Below are 9,147 nucleotides of genomic sequence, written 5' to 3' on the forward strand. Positions count from 1 at the left end.
GACATAGAAAAAAAAAATAATCACATGACATAGCAATTCCACTCCTTGGTATGTACCCAAAAGAACAGCAAACAGACACTCAAACAAGTGCATTTACATGCATGTCCAATGAGCCCCATTCACAGTAGCCAAATAATGACTGAGGGGATAAACGAATCGTGGCATAGACAATGAAGATTATTCGGACACGTAAAGGGATGAAGTTACAACGTATGCTATAACAGAGATGAACCTCAAAGACATTATGCCAAGTGAAAAAAATAAAACACGCATTTCATGGTTCCACTTAAAGAAATATTTGGGATCGGTGAACCCACAGCGACAGAAAGCCGATGGGTCTTCGCCAGGGCTGAGGGGAAGGAGGAGGAGAGGAGCTGCTTAATGGGGTGGGGTTCCCTTGGAGCTGATGAGCATGTTTGGGGCCAGACAGAAGTGCTGGTTACATGATTTGTAAGTGGACTAAATGCCACTGAGTCATTCACTTTAAAGAGGTTAATTCTATAGTATGTGAAATTCACCTCCATTTAAAAGCAAACTTCCAGTTTTTGTCCCTGAGCCATCAAGAAAAATCCCTGCAAACTTTGGGGTTTTAATCCAAAGTATGCAATAAATATCCATGTGTCCGTATCGATATAAGTAACAATTAAGAAGAGAGAGGGGAAGCCACCCAGTGGCGTAGTGGTTTAGGCAGCGGGATCCCACATGGCCAGCTACCCAGAGTCAGCATTGTGGCTGGGCGCATGTGTGTGTGCCCAAAATCCTGAGAGGAGAATGGAGGAGAAGGGACTGTTATGTGGCCATCCTCCTCAGGGAGAGCTTTCTCACTTTCCCTATCTTTCTCTTTCTGTCGCTCTCCAGCAAAGAAGAAGAAGAAGGAGAAGAAGAAGGAGAAGAAGGAGAAGAAGGAGAAGAAGGAGAAGAAGAAGGAGAAGAAGGAGAAGAAGAAGAAGAAGAAGAAAGAAATTTCCTATGTAAAGGGGAAATAGCGACGTTTCTGTAGCCACTCTCCACTCCTAAGTACAGGTCGCTCCTAATGGCTCTCTTCCGAGTCACAACATAGTGAAATAGGCCACAGGGAGCAGTCCCTCAGTGTGGAACACCTGACCCAGGTGCTCAGGGTTCACGTAAGGGACAAGTCATGTGGGTAGCACATGTCCCTGGATGTGACAGGAAGGGCATGTCACCTCTGTGTTCTTCCTTCCAAAACCCCACAATCCGATCTAGGCCCAGAAAAACACAATCCCCAGCCCAGAAAAACACAATTTTGCATTCTACAAAATCCCTAACCAGCGATCCTCGTCACTGTCGGGACGATCAGAAAACAAAGTCTGAAAACTCAGAAACTGCCGCAGACCAGCGGAGCCACGAGACACCGCAGCCAGACGGGACGTGGCTCCTGGGTGGCATGCTGGGACAGAGAGTGAGCTTGGGGAGCTGGGGACATTGAACCAAGGCGTAGCTCGTTCACAGGAGCGCTGACACCGGCCCCCTCGCAGTGAACACCTGACCCTACTGTTGGACCACGCGAGCAGCGGCGAGTCTGCGAAGGGCGTGCGGGATCCCGGCTGCCCTTGTAACTCTAAATGTAAAACTAGTCTAAACTAGGAATCAAAACTAGGAAGTTTAAAGTCTGTGGGTTTTTAAAGGTTGGTTTTTTGTTTGTTTGTTTGTTTGTTTGCCATAGGGTGTGTGTGCTCACTGGAAAGTTAGAGCCAGTGAGACGGAAAGTGAGAAATCACCCCCCATGGGGGATGGCCACACCATAGTCCCTTCTCCTCCAGTGTCCTCTGGGATTTGGGGCACGTATGCACATAGGCCCTGCATGATTTTCAAGCCACCAGGACAGGACTCAAACTGTGGTTAGCCATGTGGGAGTTCAGCCTTTAACCACCATGCCACCTGCTGACCCCCATAAAGTTGTTTTTTGGTTTTTTGTTTGTTTGTTTTTTAATAAGAAAGCAAGGGACAGAACAGTGACTATGAATTCCGTGCTGTATAACACGTGATACACACACATGTGTGTGTAACACATACACACTTGCACATGTGCAGGATAGCTCAGAAAACTCAGAAAACTCTGAGGACTAAGGGTTCGAAAGAAAGGGGAGGGCATATACTTTTCAGCTTTTTGAATTTTGAATACAATGGTTTAAAAATCAGTGTTCCAAAGCAAACGTGACAACATATCAACATCTATTCAGATGCGGGTGACCGATGAGCTGAGTAATTACATCCTGCAATTTTCTGCACAGATGAAAAGTTACAAGCGCAATCAAAGGGTTCTGGGTGTGCAAAGGCCCTGGGGCAGGAAGAAGCGCAGCCGGTGTGGGTGGAGCGGAAGGCGCAATGGACCAGGTGGCACGGGATGAGAGAGGGAGGTGGGGACACGGCCCCCCAGCCGCAGAGGACGACGCCCTTCCCGCACATTCCAGCGGCCCCCACCCTGCCAGCCCAAAGCCGCTCCTTTCTCAGCACAAACAGGGCTCCTGAGTCTGCTCCTGCACCGCCAGTGCCAGCCTGCCCGGGCCCTGCTGCCTCCTGAAGGTGACAGCTCCTTGTGCCCTGTCCCCCAGAGGCGACCTGAGCAGACAGGTTTCTGCCACAGGAGCCCCAGGCTGGCCAACAAAGGCCGATTGTCCAAGGCAGAGCAGGAGCCTGGAGGGTCCTCACCCTCCACATCAAGGAGGAGAAACGCATGCTCCCAGCTGCCCCCAGATGGGCCTAGCCCTGGTCCTGGAGCAGCTCTCTGGTGGCACTCATCAGCCCTCAGGCACGAGGAGGGAAGGAGAGAAGGGGAGGGGACGCCGGCAGTGACTGGTCGGCACTCCTGAGTCTCCCAGCCAGAGGAGCCAGGCCGGGCAGCCTCCCATCTGTGAGTGCTGTGCTCTGCAGCCTCCAGCACGCTGGGGCCAGCACTGGTACACACGTGACGTGTCAGGACATGGGACCGGGGTGTGCTGGGCTCACACAGCTAGCCAGACAGCCCAGGTCCGAGTCCCTGCCCAGTCCCCCCAGGAGCGCAGGAGGCCCCCACCCAGCAGCTGCAGGCAGTGGGATAGGCCTGCCGGCTGCATCGCTCAGCAGCTGGGATCTTGGGGCAGATGACGCCCTCGCTGGCCCTGCCCTCCCAAGGGTGCCAAGTGCACCGTCTGGCACATAACTCTTCTGAACACCCACTGGGCAGGTGCCACCGAGCGCAAACTCGCCTACACCACGTGGCGTGGACTGAAACGGGGGTGGGGTCACGGAGGGCAGAGCACACCGCCCACCCCGCATGGCGGCTGCTTAGGACCAGAGGGCCTCTCGGCCCCCAGCCCACCGCCAGGCCCCAGCCTGATGGTGCTAGATGTGATTACACAGAACAGGCGGGACGCCAGGAGCCCAGGACCTGGCCTGGTCCCCCAACACCACGCCACTCGGGGGTCACTTTGCTCTCCGGGCTTTATTTCCACAGTTGGTTTGCCTGTTTGCGTTAGCAAGAGGCGGAATCTGTACTCCATGAAACCGAGGCCCTGTGAATGCCTTTAACCCCGGTTCCTCCTAAGAGCAGCAGAGAGGCAGACATGGATGGGTGGAGGACTGGTAGAGGCGTCGGCGGGGGCCAGCAGGTGGCGCGGTGGTTGAAGCGCTGGATTCCCACAAGGCCAATCACTGCTCAAGACTTGAAAACCACATTGGGTACGTGTGCATGCACGCCCAAAGTCCCAGGAGAAGAATGGAGAAGGGACTGCTGTGTGGCCATTCCCCTGGGGGTGATTTCTCACTTTCCCTCTCACTGTCTCTCTCTGTCTCTCTCAGTCTCTCACCAGCAAACACACATGTCCTCTGGGGGGCGGGGGGGCTCAAGAAAAGAAGCTAGCTAAGTGGAAGATGGGTAGATAGATGCTAGATGGGGATGGCAGATAAATTAGATGACAGATGATTGGTCTAGGGTGATAGGCAGGGACCGTTGGTAGGAATGACAGACAGGTGTCTCTATAGCTAGATAGGAATGAAAGTGACGGACAGCTAGACGGATGAGATGAGAGGTGACAGGGATGATGGGGTGACAGGCAGTAGGTAGGTAGAAGGTAGATGTGGCAGATACGGGGGATGGGTGATAGATGATGCAAAGCTATTTGGCGTCTATCTTCATTGGAGGCTAACAGAAAAGAAAGGAGGGGGAGGGGACAGGGAGGAAAGTGGGGAGAAGGAAGCTGGGGAGGCCGGCGGGCCGGCGGGCAGGGAGGACAGCCACGTGCTCGTCCGGCTTCCTGTGGGAAGGCGAGGGCAGAGGCCCAGGAGGGAGGTGTGTCTCGCAGCCCTGGTGACAGAACGGTGCACGGCTCAGATGTGGGAGAGCACGCCCGCTGCGGCAGGTCACGGAGAGCCCCTCTGTGAGGTGACAACAGGCTTGTCCAAAGCGTACCTCCGTGGCCTTCCCACCTCTTCTGACGGCAGGACTGAAACCAGAATCTTCCTCGACCTGCGGTTTCTCCCAGCTCATCACTCTCAGAACTCACTGGCCCCAGCTCTGACAAGGGACGCGGAGGGGTGCGCCATGTGCCAGGCACTGTCCCAAGCCCTTCCCATCGGGCCGTTCACTCTTCACGGTGACCTGGAGAAAGTACTCGGTCCCCATTTTACAGACTCGGAAGCCAAGGCCCAGGGTGGAGTGCTCGGGAGTGACGCGGCTTTGAAGGAGGTGGGGAGGGGGCGCTGCTGAACAGCCTGCCTTCCAGTGACTTCTAACCCTCTGCCCCCATAGCCCTGACCGCCACACTCCCTCTGGCCAGTCTCCTAACTGGACACCCTGCCGTCCCTCCTACACCCTTAAAATGTACTCTCAACAGGGCTGCGGAGGGGGCTTTAAAGGGGAAGACAATGCAGATCACACCTTTGTTCAAAGCCTCCAGTGGAGGGGCCAGCCAGTGGCATAGTGCTTAGGGCAGCTGGATCCCACCTGGCCAACTGCCACAGTTCAAGTCCCGGACCCGGTGGCTTGAAAAACACACAAGCACCTGTACATGCTTGCCCCAGATTCCTCAAGCAGAATGGAAAAGAAGGAATTGTGGTGAGTCCATCTCCCTTGGGGGATGATTTTTCACTTTCTCTCTTCCTCCAGCAAATGAATGCACCTATCACTGAATAAAAAAAATTAAAAAAAAAAATTTAAAGCCTCCAGTGACCAAAACACCCACCGTGACCTGCGAGGCCAGCACCTCCTCCCATCCCCCCTCACTCAGTGCACCAGCCCTACCGGCCTGGCTATTCGGCACGCCCAGAGGCCTCTGCACTCACCATCCCATCCACTTGGCCCGTCCCCACTGGGCTCACACCGCCACTCACAGTAAAGACGTCCCTAAAGCCCTGAGTAAGGTACCGGCTGCCACCTAGCACCCCAATCTCCCCGCTCCCCGACCTGGGCTTGGGCTCCCTATCTCCGGCCTGCAAACCTCCAGGAGGCGAGGCCCTGCTCGTCTGGCCCCTGCCGGGTCCCTGAGCGAGCATAGCCCATGCAGGTGCCCATAGCACTCGCCACTCAGTGCTGGGAGTGCAGGGACAGGCGCTCGGCTGCACCAGGTTCCTCCAGGGGCTGCTGCAGCCTGTGGGCATCGAGCAGGCCAGTTAGTCACAGCTGGGGATGGCAGCTTGTGTGGTTGGAGGGCACATCTGGGAGGGCTTCCTGGAGAAGGCAGGGTCCAAACCGGGCCTGCTGGCTTAGCTGAGAGATGAGCAACAGCCACAGACAGTGCTGGGACCGCACAGCAGGGAGCGACACTGAGAGCGCGGGCGGAGGCCCAGGACCATCCCGGCTGACATGCTCCTGCGGGGCAGCCCTGCAGAGTGAGCGGTGCGGTCCTCCAGCCGGGCCGCAGCTGACCGCGCAGGCAGGCCTCCTCCAGGTCCGCAAGCCTGAACCTGCCGAGTGCTCGTCGGCCTGGGAGCCTTGCGACGTCAGGAGGGGAGAGTCAGAAAAGGGGACGGGGCGCTGTGAAAGAACCCAGGAGTGATGGACGGCACGCAGCTGCAGGAGGCCGGCGTGAGCGAGAGGGCCGGCTGGGCCAGAGAGCTGACGGGAGCCTCCATGGGAGGGGTGTCACGTGACCTGGGTCTGGGAGGATGGCTGCAACTCTGCGGCAGTTAGAACGGTTTTGGTCACAAGCACTGGAAAACGTGACTGAACGTAACTTGAGCCGTGAGGATGTTTATGCTGGCATAGCAAGTTAAGTAAGAGAGTCCAGGCCAGCCGCTGGTGTGGTGGTTAAGGCGACGGCACAGTTCGAGTCCTGGACCTGGTGGCTTGAAAAACACCCAGGTGTGTGCATGTGCCCAAAATCCAGACAGGAGACTGGAAGAGAAGGGATTGTGGCATGGCCATTCTCCCTGCGAGGTGCTTCCGCACTTTCCCTCTCTCTCGTTTTTTGTTTGTTTGTTTGTTTGTTTGTTTGTTTGCTATAGGGCGCGTGCGCTCGCCAGACAGATAGAGAGAGAAAGAGAGACAGAAAGCGAGAAATCACCCCCCAGGGGGGATGGCCACGCCGCAATCCCTTCTCTTCCATTCTCCTCTCAGGATCTTGGGCACACACGCACATGCGCCCGGCATGAGTTTTAAGCCACCAGGTCCGGGACGCAAACAGCGGTCGACTACGTGGGAGTCCAGTGACATAGCCATTACGCTAACTGCTGGTCCCGCACTTTCCCTCTCTGTCTCTGGTGTGCACACATGCCTTTATAGCACATCTTAGAAGGAAAGGGGGAAGGAAGGAAGGAAGGAAGGAAGGAAGGAAGGAAGGAAGGAAGGAAGGAAGGAAAGAAGGAAGGAAGGAAGGGGGAAAAGAAAAAGAAAGAAACAGAGAAAGAAGAAAGAATAGAAAAGAAAAAAGGAGTCACAGGGTTGGGTTAATGTCTCCCAGAAGACCTACTCCTTTCTCCTCTTTTCTGCCATCCTCAGCTGATCAGCTGTTGGCTTTTATCTGCATGGTAATTGCTTCACAGTAACAATGTGGCTGCCACAGCTCCAGGCACTTCATCCTCCTATGACACTATCCAAGGCAGAGAAGGAGGCCCGCGTGTCCATCAGGAGAAGCATGGATAAATAAGTTATGGTGTATTTATAAAACAGAAAGTCCACAGCAACTTAAAAAATAAGGTATTGGGGCCAGCAAGTAGCATGGTGGTTAAGGGTGCTGGACTCCCACATAGCTCACTATGTTGCGAGCCCCAGAGCTGGGGGCTTGTTTTCTCTCTCTCTCTCTCTCTCTCTCTCTCTCTCTCTCTCACTCTGTCCCTCTCTGGTCAAATTAAAATAAATAAATAAAGTTTAAAAATAAATAAATATGGTATCATTATAAGTGACAACCTGGGGACCAGCAGATGGCATATGGTTATGTCACTGACCTCCCACATAGTTGACCGTGGTTCAAATCCTGGACCCGACTGCTTAAAAAAACTCAAGCCAGGCACGTGAGTGTGCGTGCCCAAAATCTTGAGAGGAGAAGGGAGGACAAGGGGATGTGGCCATCCTCCTGGGGGTGATTTCTCACTCTCTCTCTCCCTCTCCAGCAAGCACTATGACAAAAATCTGCCTGAAAAGAAAACAAGTAACAGCTTGGATGAATGTCATAGTGTCATGCTCAGCAAAAGAAGCCGGGCGCAGGAACCAGCAGTTGGCGTAATGGCTATGTCGCTGGACTCCCACGTAGTCGACCGCGGTTCGCATCCCGGACCCGGTGGCTTAAAACTCACGCCAGGCGCGTGTGCATGCGTGCCCAAGATCCCGAGAGGAGAATGGAGGAGAAGGGATTGCGGCGTGACCATCCCCCCTGGGAGGTGATTTCTCGCTTTCTTTCTCTATGTCTCTTTCTGTCTGTCTGGCGAGCGCACGCGCCCTATAGCGAAAATCTCTCCAAAAAAAAAAAAAAACCAAGAAGCCAGGCGCAGAGGGCACACTGGGCAACCCCACTGTACGAAGCTCTGAGCAGACACGGCCTGTGGGGGTGAGAGAAGGCAGAACACTGACTCTGTGGGAGCTGCTGACTGCGCGAGGCGGGGGCCTCCCGGGGCACCGGAGGGCCTCTATTCTGATGCAGGTACAGGCATGCGTGGGGTAATGGTTACACGGGTGCACACACACGACAATTCACGGAGACGTGTGCACTTCAGTGTACAAGCCTGAGCATGCATCAGATTATTATTATTTTTTAATCAAAGCATCTAGAAAGGACAGAAAAGAAGGATGGGAGAATATTCCCCAAGGGCCCACGGCTTTCCCCAATCCCTGGGTCACAACTGGGTCACACACCCCCTCGGGTGACATCTTAACTGAGACCCATCAGCTGCAAAGGAAGGTAGCCAAGACCAGCCGTGACCCAGCCCCGATGCTGGAACAAGTCCAGGGTCCATTACCAAAAATAGGTGGAGGCTGCTGGGTGCAGCGACCAGGTCCACACCCCTGCAAAGGGCTCGGAGCGGGCACCACGGCAGGCGGGATGGCACCGTCAGGCTCCCCCAGCTCCCACACACCAGACCTGTGCAAAGCATGCGTACGGGCCCCCTGCCTCTCCACGATGGTGGCCAGGGACAAAGGGTGCTTAGAGACATGAGGGCTGGGGCCCGCAGGGCTGTGGTGGCTAAGGCTCTGGACTCATTAGACTCCCACAGGCCCCACCGCGGTTCCAAGCTTGAAACTCATGCCAGGCGTGTGTGTGTGTGTGTGTGTGCTGTGTGCGCATGCCCAAAATCCCAAAAGGAGACGGAAGGAAAAGGGACTGTGGTGTGGCCAGCTCCCCTGGGGGGTGATTTCCCACTTTCCCTCTCTTACTGTCTCAGGTAGCACAGGTGCCCTGTGGCAAAAACTTAGAAAGAAAGGAAGGAAGGAAGGAAGGAAGGAAGGAGGGGAAAGGCCCCCAGTTATGGCGAGAAACCATCTGTATCAGTCAGGGTTCTCGGAAAAGCAGAACCGACAGAATGTCCAGATGGCTAGACAGGTAGCTAGGCAGAGAGAGATTTCTTTTTCTTTTTGGTAAGGACCCGGCTTGCACAGCTGCGGGAGCCCACAGGCCCACATCTGCAGGGCGGTCCGGCAGGCTGGGGCTCAGGAGGGAGCTGATGCTGCCTTTCTTTTCTTTTCTCTTTTTTTTTTTTTTTTTTTTTTTGGGGGTTTTT

The sequence above is a fragment of the Tupaia chinensis genome, unplaced genomic scaffold, assembly GCF_000334495.1.
Source record: "Tupaia chinensis unplaced genomic scaffold, TupChi_1.0 Scaffold000628_1, whole genome shotgun sequence".
Lineage (NCBI taxonomy): Eukaryota > Metazoa > Chordata > Mammalia > Scandentia > Tupaiidae > Tupaia > Tupaia belangeri.